The sequence below is a fragment of the Salvelinus alpinus genome, chromosome 25 (genome assembly GCF_045679555.1).
Source record: "Salvelinus alpinus chromosome 25, SLU_Salpinus.1, whole genome shotgun sequence".
NCBI classification, from domain to species: Eukaryota; Metazoa; Chordata; class Actinopteri; order Salmoniformes; family Salmonidae; genus Salvelinus; species Salvelinus alpinus.
Genome location: NC_092110.1, coordinates 10,822,513 through 10,834,808, shown reverse-complemented (window position 1 = coordinate 10,834,808; position 12,296 = coordinate 10,822,513). Strand labels below are relative to the sequence as shown.

Below are 12,296 nucleotides of genomic sequence, written 5' to 3'. Positions count from 1 at the left end.
TCTCTACTATTATTCTGACATTTCACCTAAGACAGGGAATTTTACTAAGATTAAATGTCAGGAATTGTGAAAAACGGAGTTTAAATGTATTTGGCTAAGGTGTATGTAAACTTCCGACTTCAACTGTATATAGCCAAGCTGTCGTTACTCATTGTGTATTTATTATTACGTTTATTATTTTTCTTTCTCTGCATTGTTGGGAAGGGCCTGTAAGTAAGCATTTCACTGTTAGTGTACATTTGTTGTTTACGAAGCATGTGATGAATAATATTTGATTTCATTCGATTTTCTGAGCTCATCCTCTTCCACAGGACCTTGGATAACCCCCGCCCTCTTCCCTTGTTGCCAGGGCTGTTTCCGATTCAGTGCCCTGCATTACATGTGCTAATCCAGCAGGATGAGTCGCTGGGATTGAACAGGGACCAGTGTGAGTAATGAGTTTTTCCAGGCTAAGCTTCGGATGCATGGGGCCCCCAGCTGCCAATCAGAGATGGGTGGGAGTCTCTGGGCTGTCTGTGTGGGGGGAGAACAGCACCGACCGGAGCTGCTTCCTGAGTAATCATACAGGGGCTAAGCGTCTAACGACATCCATTCAGCCATCCATCCACATGGAAACGGATGTGTTATTAAGCAACTAAGGAGGATATATTCAATCATGACACAGCCAACTGGCCATTGCCCTTACTCTTCATTGGAACGTAGTGATATGCCAACTACTAACTCAGAACAGTCAGGCCAGAACAAGGCCAAAGTTCCTGGCCCCATTGACTTGACATTTCTTACCTTTCTCACAGCCTAGCCCTAGTACTCACTTTGCTGTTATGAAAAACTCCACCTTATTTAAACACACAAAGTCAAGGCAATTGCCAGACCAGAGTTCCAGTCACAAACATAACACTGGTAAAAACTACTAGAAAACCACAATGACACCCAGACGTCCTAAAAACAGTAATAATCAACAGTGCAGTGGTGCACTTATGATAAACAACCCGACATGCGCGTGTGTGTGTGTGTGTGTGTGTGTGTGTGTGTGTGTGTGTGTGTGTGTGTGTGTGTGTGTGCGTGCATTTGTTAGCACACCCTGGGCAGTCATGTATTCGAGTCTCATTCCATTCATAATAGTTTTTCTGTTCAGGGTTCACAGTTTACACCTCATAGAGACAGACGGGGTGTTGTTTTCCATTGAGTCACAGGACACACACATTCTGAGCACAAACCTGCCTAAATACAGAGGGAGTCAAATTCCACTGTGCCTGTAGCCTACTACTCATACTTCCCTAACAGTTAGTTGTCCATAATGAAACAGAAGCAGCCACAGATGTCCACTGTGATCCATTACTATGCTACTAGTGGTTGTTGTTACCTTGTTGATTGGCCTAGAATAATATACAACCAGAAGACTTTTGTTTCTCTTTCAATTAGAAAGATGTTAACAATCTTACCTTTATACACAACAGCAATAGATCCACTTATATGATTAAACATCCATGCTATAATGTCCAGTCCAGGCAGTTAAGCAAGCTCCACAGTACAGAGCGAGGCCTGCTCTGCTCTATACAGGCAGGCAGACAGAGATAGTAGAGACTAGAAAGTGTGAAAGGCGTTGAATATAGGGCTTCCTACAACTCCAGCAGTGAGATCACACCATCACAGAACAGGAGAGAAACGCGTCCAGCTCCAGCCTCATCCAGAAGAGCTACCAGAAAAGACACAGACCTCTTCAGCTTGGACATAGCATTATGACATCCAAGGGTTGAGTCAGTGAAGCGTGGTCACGTAGCTGTAGAGTGGAGCCAACTCCTCTCCCTGCTGATAGCCTCGTACTGTAGGCTACAGGACCCTTGTGTGCTCCCAAAAGATCTCCCGATCAGTCACAAACTATCCATCACACAGAACTGTCTCACTGGGAGCTATCAATCTATCCAAGAAAAGTCTCACTCCAATCCCGTAAAGTCTCCACGGTGAAACAATCTGTCGAACTGGCTACACAGAGCACAGAGGCAGCCAGTCCAGACTGGTCTGAGACTACGGACAGAGACACACAAACACACAGATGTTGGCTCCTGCTGCCGCTTCTGTCAGCCAGCCCTCCTCCCAGGGCCTGCCACACCCCCCCAGTGACCAGCCGTATTTCTATTGGAGACAGTCAGAGCTGGGCTCCTCCCACTGCTCTCAGCTTTCTTTCTGTTCCAAGTGGAGTTCCGAGTGAGTGTGAATGTTGGATCACGGGAGAGATATCTTAGAGGTTGTGTGTGTGTGTGTGTGCGCATGTTTGCATGTCTGTGTGATATAGGATAGCTGATAGCTCCAAAGGCAATGTTCCCACAGGCTTCTGTGTGTGTTCCTCAGCGTCATTTCATTGTTTTCATCATGCACAGCCCTGTTTCATGAAGAGAGTTTACAAACCTAAGCTTAGGACAACAGCTGGAGAGGATAACATTAAGGTAGCAGATGTGCACTGATAATATAAAGCTTTTATCCCAATAGTTTCAAGATTATTTGTATTCATATGCCACTGACGACCATCACTGAAAAGGACGCCCTCACTGACATAACACACTTCTACTAGGCTTCTAAAATGAGACAATGGGAAGGAATGTGGATATTTACAGCAGCCAGTTCAAAACAGACAGCTGATGATAGTCCATGCAGTGCATTCAGTATTATAACCAGAATCAAGGGCAGTTGTGTTGTGAGTCTGAACCATTTCCTGCTCTACTGACTCTGCTGAGAGAAAGATCAATACCCTTAGTGACATGGATCATCCATCTGTTCATATTGGGTTTCACTAAGCAGGAACTATTTTGTAAGAGGTTGAAATCGCACACCAAAACGTGTATCTATCATGGACAATTAATCATTTTACAGACTAAAGTATATTGAGCTACAATACTATCACCAACAATTGATCATTTCACAGACTAGGCCTACTGTACATTGCGCTACAATGGCTGTCGTGCTGCCTTCCATCCACCAGACAGAGAGAGGCAGAGTTCATGTCCTATAATTTTCCCAGAATACTTGCCCATCAAGGCAGTGATGAGGGCTTTCCTCTCCAAGAACAGATCACATTACCATCCCGTCCAGTCTGTCTGACACACACATCTGCTTCTGAGGTAATCCTTTCTATTAGGTGGCTTTAAGACTACATTTCCAACCAACCACCACCAGTGATGTTTTGACTTAGATCATGATTCAAGTGGTTAATCACTTTGGGCTAATCATAGCCATTACCATTTACTTAATTGAATCATTTCAAATTTCATACACAGACAGAGTTTCTTTCCATCCACGGCTGTAATTCTTTCCTCCTTTGGCAGTATTAACATTATCTGATCTAACCCTGTAATTATACACCAACATTATATAGAGATGAATGTTGTATGGTGAGGGAGGTTCTGAATGGTTGTTGATGTTTCATCTCTGTCCTCTGTCAAGAAACACTGCATCTGATTCTGATGGATGTCAACATATATATATATATTTTTTTAAATAAGAAAAATGACAATATTTTAAATGTCTACAAAGTGACAGTTCCTTTGGTTGAGACCTAGCACCTTTGACATCATTCTAGATGGGTGTACCTCACCCTTTTGACTCATATCAATGTACATTTAGAGTACTCCACTATACTGACTACAAGGTAAGTAGTGGGCTACTAAGTAAGCAAATGGAGCTCCTCAGTAAGTAGGGGGGCTCCTCAGTAAGTAGGGGGGCTACTCAATAAGGACTGTAGGGGTCTACTCAATAAGGACTGTAGTGGTCTACTCAATAAGGACTGTAGTGGTCTACTCAATAAGGACTGTAGTGGTCTACTCAGTATGGACTGTAGTGGTCTACTCAGTATGGACTGTAGTGGTCTACTCAGTATGGACTGTAGTGGTCTACTCAGTATGTACTGTAGTGGTCTACTCAGTATGTACTGTAGTGGTCTACTCAGTATGTACTGTAGTGGTCTACTCAGTATGGACTGTAGGGGTCTACTCAGTATGGACTGTAGGGGTCTACTCAGTATGGACTGTAGGGGTCTACTCAGTATGGACTGTAGGGGTCTACTCAGTATGGACTGTAGGGGTCTACTCAGTATGGACTGTAGGGGTCTACTCAGTATGGACTGTAGGGGTCTACTCAGTATGGACTGTAGGGGTCTACTCAGTATGGACTGTAGGGGTCTACTCAGTATGGACTGTAGGGGTCTACTCAGTAAGGACTGTAGGGGTCTACTCAGTAAGGACTGTAGGGGTCTACTCAGTAAGGACTGTAGGGGTCTACTCAGTAAGGACTGTAGGGGTCTACTCAGTAAGGACTGTAGGGGTCTACTCAGTAAGGACTGTAGGGGTCTACTCAATAAGGACTGTAGGGGTCTACTCAATAAGGACTGTAGGGGTCTACTCAGTAAGGACTGTAGTGGGTCTACTCAGTAAGGACTGTAGTGGGTCTACTCAGTAAGGACTGTAGTGGGTCTACTCAGTAAGGACTGTAGTGGGTCTACTCAGTAAGGACTGTAGTGGGTCTACTCAGTATGTACTGTAGTGGTCTACTCAGTAAGGACTGTAGTGGTCTACTCAGTATGTACTGTAGTGGTCTACTCAGTATGTACTGTAGTGGTCTACTCAGTATGTACTGTAGTGGTCTACTCAGTATGTACTGTAGTGGTCTACTCAGTATGTACTGTAGTGGGTCTACTCAGTAAGTAGTGGGCTACTCAGTAAGTAGTGGGCTACTCAGTGGGCAACAGTAAGTAGTGGGCCACTCAGTAAGTAGGGGACTACTCAGTAAGTAGTGGGCTACTCAGTAAGTCGTGGGCTACTCAGTAAGTCGTGGGCTACTCAGTAAGTAGGGGGCTACTCAGTAAGTAGGGGGTTACTCAGTGGGCAACAGTAAGTAGTGGGCTACTCAGTAAGTCGTGGGCTACTCAGTAAGTAGGGGGCCACTCAGTAAGTAGGGGGCTACTCAGTAAGTAGGGGGCTACTCAGTAAGTAGGGGGCTACTCAGTAAGTAGGGGGTTACTCAGTGGGCAACAGTAAGTAGGGGGCTACTCAGTAAGTAGGGGGCTACTCAGTAAGTAGCCGAATCCAAGATGGCGTAGCAGTCGGACGTGTGTTTGTCTTGTCTTGTCCCGTGTAAATAGTCTTCGTATTTTTCGTATACATTTCGTATATATTTTAATTTCACTTTCCATCTAGGAACTGAATATACATTCCTACATTCCGCCTCACCCAATGTGGTACGGACCTGCTATGTTTTATACTTTAGAACCGTAACCCCAATCAGAAGCTAGCCAGATAACTAGCTACTAGCTAGTAGTCAGTTAGCCACTGCTGCGGTCTTCACCCTTAACTCGGACACAGCCAGCTTCAGCTCGGGCCAATACCTGCCAGTCTGCAAGCGCGATATCAACCCAGAGCATATAGGACTGCTTTTTCTCTACCACATCACCGGATTCCTGACGCAAGCTCTGGACAATTACACCGTATCATCACAGCTAGCTAGCTGCAACCGAGTGGCTACTACTGGCTAACACCTCTGTCCCGAAGCAAGCACCAGTTAGCCTTGAGCTAGCCTCGAGCTAGGCCCATCTGCCGGCTAGCCGAAGAGGTCTACCAGCGAATTCTTGGGCTACAATACCTCTTTTGCCAATTGGACTGGACCTTTTTTTGCCGACACAGAGCCCTGCCAATCCATCACAACTGGTCTAAATCAGCTACAAGCTAATTTAGCCATTTTTTTGCCGCTGCTAGTAGCTTTTACCTTCTGCACAGACACCAGCCCTGTTATTAGCCTGGATATTACTCACCAATTTACCAGCATCGGACTGTCTCTCGACAACAACGCCGGATTCCTGCCGTAATCCCTGAGCCACTACTTCTGATCCTCACAGCTAGCTTGCAGCTAGCGCAGCTAGCGCCACTGCCACGAAGCTAGCACCAGTTAGCAAACACAATTCTACAATTCACAACCTCTCTTTCGCCATCCGGCTTGGATTCTCTGTCGACACGACCACGTCTGAGCAGACCCCCTCCGTCTGAGCAGACCACCCCCCGGGCTACTAACTTTAAACGCCGCGTGCTAGCTTAGTGGAGGCCTCCCTGCTCCATCTACGGCTGCCCCCTGGACACTATGATCACTTGGCTACATAGCTGATGCATGCTTGACTGTCCATTAATTCACGGTACTCCATTCTGTTTATTTGTGTTTTATCTGTCGGCTCTGTGCTTTAACTCAGGATCTGTGTGTAGTTAATCCGACCCTCTCTGCCTAGTCGTCGCCATTTTTACCTGTTGTTGCTGTGTTCGACTAGCACCCTGTTATTGCTGCTGTTATCTTACCTGTTGTTTTAGCTAGCTCTCCCAATCAAGACCTGCAATCACTTTATGCCTTATTGTATGTCTCTCTCAAATATCAATATGCCTTGCATACTGTTGTTCAGGCTAGTTATCATTATCATTGTTTTGGTTTGCAATGGACCCTGTAGTTCCACTCTCCGTACCTCTGATACCTCCTTTGTCCCACCCCCCACACATGCGGTGACCTCACCCATTGAGACCAGCATGTCCAGAGATACAACCTCTCTTATCATCACCCAGTGCCTGGGCTTGCCTCCGCTGTACCCGCGCCCCACCATACCCCTGTCTGCACATTATGCCCAGAATCTATTCTACCACGCCCATAAATCTGCTCCTTTTATTCTTTGTCCCCAACGCTCTAGGCGACCAGTTTTGATAGCCTTTAGCCGCACCCTCATCCTACTACTCCTCTGTTCCTCGGGTGATGTGGAGGTAAACCCAGGCCCTGCATGTCCCCAGTCACCCTCATTTGTTGACTTCTGTGATCGAAAAAGCCTTGGCCTCATGCATGTCAACATCAGAAGCCTCCTCCCTAAGTTTGCCTTACTCACCGCTTTAGCACACTCTGCCAACCCTGATGTCCTTGCCGTGTCCGAATCCTGGCTTAGGAAGGCCACCAAAAATTCTGGGATTTCCATACCCAACTATAACACTTTCCGTCAAGATAGAACTGCCAAAGGGGGAGGAGTTGCAATCTACTGCAGAGATAGCCTGCAAAGTTCTGTCATACTTTCCAGGTCTATGCCCAAACAGTTCGAACTTCTAATTTTAAAAATTAATCTCTCCAGAAATAAGTCTCTCACTGTTGCCGCCTGCTACCGACCCCCCTCAGCTCCCAGCTGTGCCCTGGACACCATCTGTGAATTGATCGCTCCCCATCTAGCTTCAGAGTTTGTTCTGTTAGGTGACCTAAACTGGGATATGCTTAACACCCCGGCAGTCCTACAATCCAAGCTTGATGCCCTCAATCTCACACAAATCATCAAGGAACCCACCAGGTACAACCCTAAATCCATAAACATGGGCACCCTAATAGACATTATCCTGACCAACCTGCCCTCCAAATACACCTCTGCTGTCTTCAATCAAGATCTCAGCGATCACTGCCTCATTGCCTGTATCCGCCACGGGTCCGCGGTCAAACGACCACCCCTCATCACTGTCAAACGCTCCCTAAAACACTTCTGCGAGCAGGCCTTTCTAATCGACCTGGCCCGGGTACCCTGGAAGGATATTGACCTCATCCCGTCAGTTGAGGATGCCTGGTCATTCTTTAAAAGTTACTTCCTCACCATATTAGACAAGCATGCTCCGTTCAAAAAATGCAGAACCAAGAACAGATATAGCCCTTGGTTCACTCCAGACCTGACTGCCCTCGACCAGCACAAAAACATCCTGTGGCGAACTGCAATAGCATCGAAGAGCCCGCGCGATATGCAACTGTTCAGGGAAGTCAGGAACCAATACACGCAGTCAGTCAGGAAAGCAAAGGCCAGCTTTTTCAAGCAGAAATTTAACTAACTCCAAAAAGTTCTGGGATACTGTAAAGTCCATGGAGAACAAGAGCACCTCCTCCCAGCTGCCCACTGCACTGAGGCTAGGTAACACGGTCACCACCGATAAATCCGTGATAATCGAAGACTTCAACAAGCATTTCTCAATGGCTGGCCATGCCTTCCTCCTGGCGACTCCAACCTTGGCCAACAGCCCCGCCCCCCCCGCTGCTACTCGCCCAAGCCTCCCCAGCTTCTCCTTTACCCAAATCCAGATAGCAGATGTTCTGAAAGAGCTGGAAAACCTGGACCCATACAAATCAGCTGGGCTTGACAATCTGGACCCCCTATTTCTGAAACTGTCCGCCGCCATTGTCGCACCCCCTATTACCAGCCTGTTCAACCTCTCCTTCGTATCATCTGAGATCCCCAAGGATTGGAAAGCTGCCGCGGTCATCCCCCTCTTCAAAGGGGGAGACACCCTGGACCCAAACTGTTACAGACCTATATCCATCCTGCCCTGCCTATCTAAGGTCTTCGAAAGCCAAGTCAACAAACAGATCACTGACCATCTCGAATCCCACCGTACCTTCTCCGCTGTGCAATCCGGTTTCCGAGCCGGTCACGGGTGCACCTCAGCCACGCTCAAGGTACTAAACGATATCATAACCGCCATCGATAAAAGACATTACTGTGCAGCCGTCTTCATCGACCTGGCCAAGGCTTTCGACTCTGTCAATCACCATATTCTTATCGGCAGACTCAGTAGCCTCGGTTTTTCTAATGACTGCCTTGCCTGGTTCACCAACTACTTTGCAGACAGAGTTCAGTGTGTCAAATCGGAGGGCATGTTGTCCGGTCCTCTGGCAGTCTATGGGGGTACCACAGGGTTCAATTCTCGGGCCGACTCTTTTCTCTGTATACATCAATGATGTTGCTCTTGCTGCGGGCGATTCCCTGATCCACCTCTACGCAGACGACACCATTCTATATACTTCCGGCCCTTCCTTGGACACTGTGCTATCTAACCTCCAAACGAGCTTCAATGCCATACAACACTCCTTCCGTGGCCTCCAACTGCTCTTAAACGCTAGTAAAACCAAATGCATGCTTTTCAACCGTTCGCTGCCTGCACCCGCACGCCCGACTAGCATCACCACCCTGGACGGTTCCGACCTAGAATATGTGGACATCTATAAGTACCTAGGTGTCTGGCTAGACTGCAAACTCTCCTTCCAGACTCATATCAAACATCTCCAATCCAAAATCAAATCAAGAATCGGCTTTCTATTCCGCAACAAAGCCTCCTTCACTCACGCCGCCAAACTTACCCTAGTAAAACTGACTATCCTACCGATCCTCGACTTCGGCGATGTCATCTACAAAATAGCTTCCAATACTCTACTCAGCAAACTGGATGCAGTTTATCACAGTGCCATTCGTTTTGTTACTAAAGCACCTTATACGACCCACCACTGCGACCTGTATGCCCTAGTCGGCTGGCCCTCGCTACATGTTCGTCGTCAGACCCACTGGCTCCAGGTCATCTACAAGGCTATGCTAGGTAAAGTGCCGCCTTATCTCAGTTCACTGGTCACGATGGCTACACCCACCCGCAGCACGCGCTCCAGCAGGTGTATCTCACTGATCATCCCTAAAGCCAAAACCTCATTTGGACGCCTTTCCTTCCAGTTCTCTGCTGCCTGCGACTGGAACGAATTGCAAAAATCTCTGAAGTTGGAGACTTTTATCTCCCTCAACAACTTTAAAAGTCTGCTATCCGAGCAGCTAACCGATCGCTGCAGCTGTACATAGTCCATCTGTAAACTACCCACCCAATTTACCTACCTCACCCCCCATACTGCTTTTATTTATTTACTTTTCTGCTCTTTTGCACACCAGTATCTCTTCTTGCACATGATCATCTGATGATTTATCACTCCAGTGTTAATCTGCTAAATTGTAATTATTCGATTTATTGCCTACCTCATGCCTTTTGCACACATTGTATATAGATTCTCTTTTTTTTTCTACCATGTTATTGACTTGTTTATTGTTTACTCCATGTGTAACTCTGTGTTGTCTGTTCACACTGCTATGCTTTATCTTGGCCAGGTCGCAGTTGCAAATGAGAACTTGTTCTCAACTAGCCTACCTGGTTAAATAAAGGTGAAAAAAAATATATATATATATATAAAAGTAGGGGGCTACTCGGTAAGTAGGGGGCTACTCGGTAAATAGGGGGCTACTCGGTAAGTAGGGGGCTACTCGGTAAGTAGGGGGCTACTCGGTAAGTAGGGGGCTACTCAGTAAGTAGGGGGCTACTCAGTAAGTAGGGGGTTACTCAGTGGGCAACAGTAAGTAGTGGGCTACTCAGTAAGTCGTGGGCTACTCAGTAAGTAGGGGGCTACTCAGTAAGTAGGGGGCTACTCAGTGGGCAACAGTAAGTAGTGGGCTACTCAGTAAGTAGTGGGTTACTCAGTGGGCAACAGTAAGTAGTGGGCTACTCAGTAAGTAGTGGGCTACTCAGTAAGTAGTGGGCTACTCAGTAAGTAGGGGGGTACTCAGTAAGTAGGGGGGTACTCAGTAAGTCGTGGGCTACTCAGTAAGTCGGGGGCTACTCAGTAAGTAGGGGGCTACTCAGTAAGTAGGGGGCTACTCAGTAAGTAGGGGGCTACTCAGTAAGTAGGGGGCTACTCAGTAAGTAGGGGGCTACTCAGTAAGTAGGGGGCTACTCAGTGGGCAACAGTAAGTAGTGGGCTACTCAGTAAGTAGGGGGCTACTCAGTAAGTAGGGGACTACTGAGTAAGTAGGGGACTACTCAGTAAGTAGGGGCGTACTCAGTAAGTAGGGGGCTACTCAGTAAGTAGGGGGCTACTCAGTAAGTAGGGGGCTACTCAGTGGGCTACAGTAAATAGTGGGCTACTCAGTGGGCAACAGTAAGTAGTGGGCTACTCAGTAAGTAGGGGGCTACTCAGTAAGTAGGGGGCTACTCAGTAAGTAGGGGGCTACTCAGTGGGCGACAGTAAGTAGGGGGCTACTCAGTAAGTAGGGGACTACTCAGTAAGTAGGGGGCTACTCAGTAAGTAGGGGGCTACTCAGTAAGTAGGGGGCTACTCAGTAAGTAGGGGGCTACTCAGTAAGTAGGGGGCTACTCAGTAAGGAGGGGGCTACTCAGTAAGTAGGGGGCTACTCAGTAAGTAGGGGGCTACTCAGTAAGTAGGGGGCTACTCAGTAAGTAGGGGGCTACTCAGTAAGTCGTGGGCTACTCAGTAAGTCGGGGGCTACTCAGTAAGTAGGGGGCTACTCAGTAAGTAGGGGGCTACTCAGTAAGTAGGGGGCTACTCAGTAAGTAGGGGGCTACTCAGTAAGTAGGGGGCTACTCAGTAAGTAGGGGGCTACTCAGTGGGCAACAGTAAGTAGTGGGCTACTCAGTAAGTAGGGGGCTACTCAGTAAGTAGGGGACTACTCAGTAAGTAGGGGACTACTCAGTAAGTAGGGGCGTACTCAGTAAGTAGGGGGCTACTCAGTAAGTAGGGGGCTACTCAGTAAGTAGGGGGCTACTCAGTGGGCTACAGTAAATAGTGGGCTACTCAGTGGGCAACAGTAAGTAGTGGGCTACTCAGTAAGTAGGGGGCTACTCAGTAAGTAGGGGGCTACTCAGTAAGTAGGGGGCTACTCAGTGGGCGACAGTAAGTAGGGGGCTACTCAGTAAGTAGGGGACTACTCAGTAAGTAGTGGGCTACTCAGTAAGTAGGGGGCTACTCAGTAAGTAGGGGGCTACTCAGTGGGCTACAGTAAATAGTGGACTACTCAGTAAGTAGGGGGCTACTCAGTGGGCGACAGTAAGTAGGGGGCTACTCAGTAAGTAGGGGGCTACTCAGTAAGTAGGGGGCTACTCAGTAAGTAGGGGGCTACTCAGTGGGCAACATTAAGTAGGGGGCTACTCAGTAAGTAGGGGGCTACTCAGTAAGTAGGGGGCTACTCAGTAAGTAGGGGGCTACTCAGTAAGTAGGGGGCTACTCAGTAAGTAGGGGGCTACTCAGTGGGCTACATACAGTAAGTCGTTGGAATACTCAGCAAGTCGGGGGGCTACTCAGCAAGTAGGGGGACACCAGTATTGGGCTATTTTTTCCCAAAAAGTTACACGAAGCAGATCAAAATCATTGGGCCTTTAAAAACCTGCTTTACATAAAAAATGGCTTGAATATCCCATATCACATTGAAAGGCTGTATATCTGTAATCGGAGGAGTGTTTTTTGCAGACAGGTGATATGACTGTGCGCGTTCGTCCATCAATGGCATTCATCTACAGTCTCCACAGACATACTGTACACTGACAGTGTGTCAGTCAGTCCCAGAAAGGGAATGTATCAAGGCTGGTTTGTTTCATTACAACGGTGATGGTGGCCATGTTATTTACTAGGATCCTGGCAGGCAGCAGGCTGGGTGAATG

At 47.4% G+C, this 12,296-nt stretch overlaps 1 protein-coding gene across 3 annotated transcripts in view; it reads right to left on the bottom strand.

Moving 5' to 3' along the window:
- LOC139553357 (disheveled-associated activator of morphogenesis 1-like) overlaps positions 1 to 12,296 on the bottom strand; it is a 93,028-nt gene that overhangs the window by 63,389 nt on the left and 17,343 nt on the right. The window contains exon 1 of one of the 3 annotated variants that reach the window (XM_071365602.1): positions 1,443 to 2,052. The exons of the other annotated variants lie outside the window; for them this stretch is intronic. The gene's annotated coding sequence lies outside the window, so the exon portion shown is untranslated. Of the gene's footprint in view, positions 1 to 1,442; positions 2,053 to 12,296 lie in introns of those variants that run through there. 3 annotated transcript variants of the gene reach the window in all.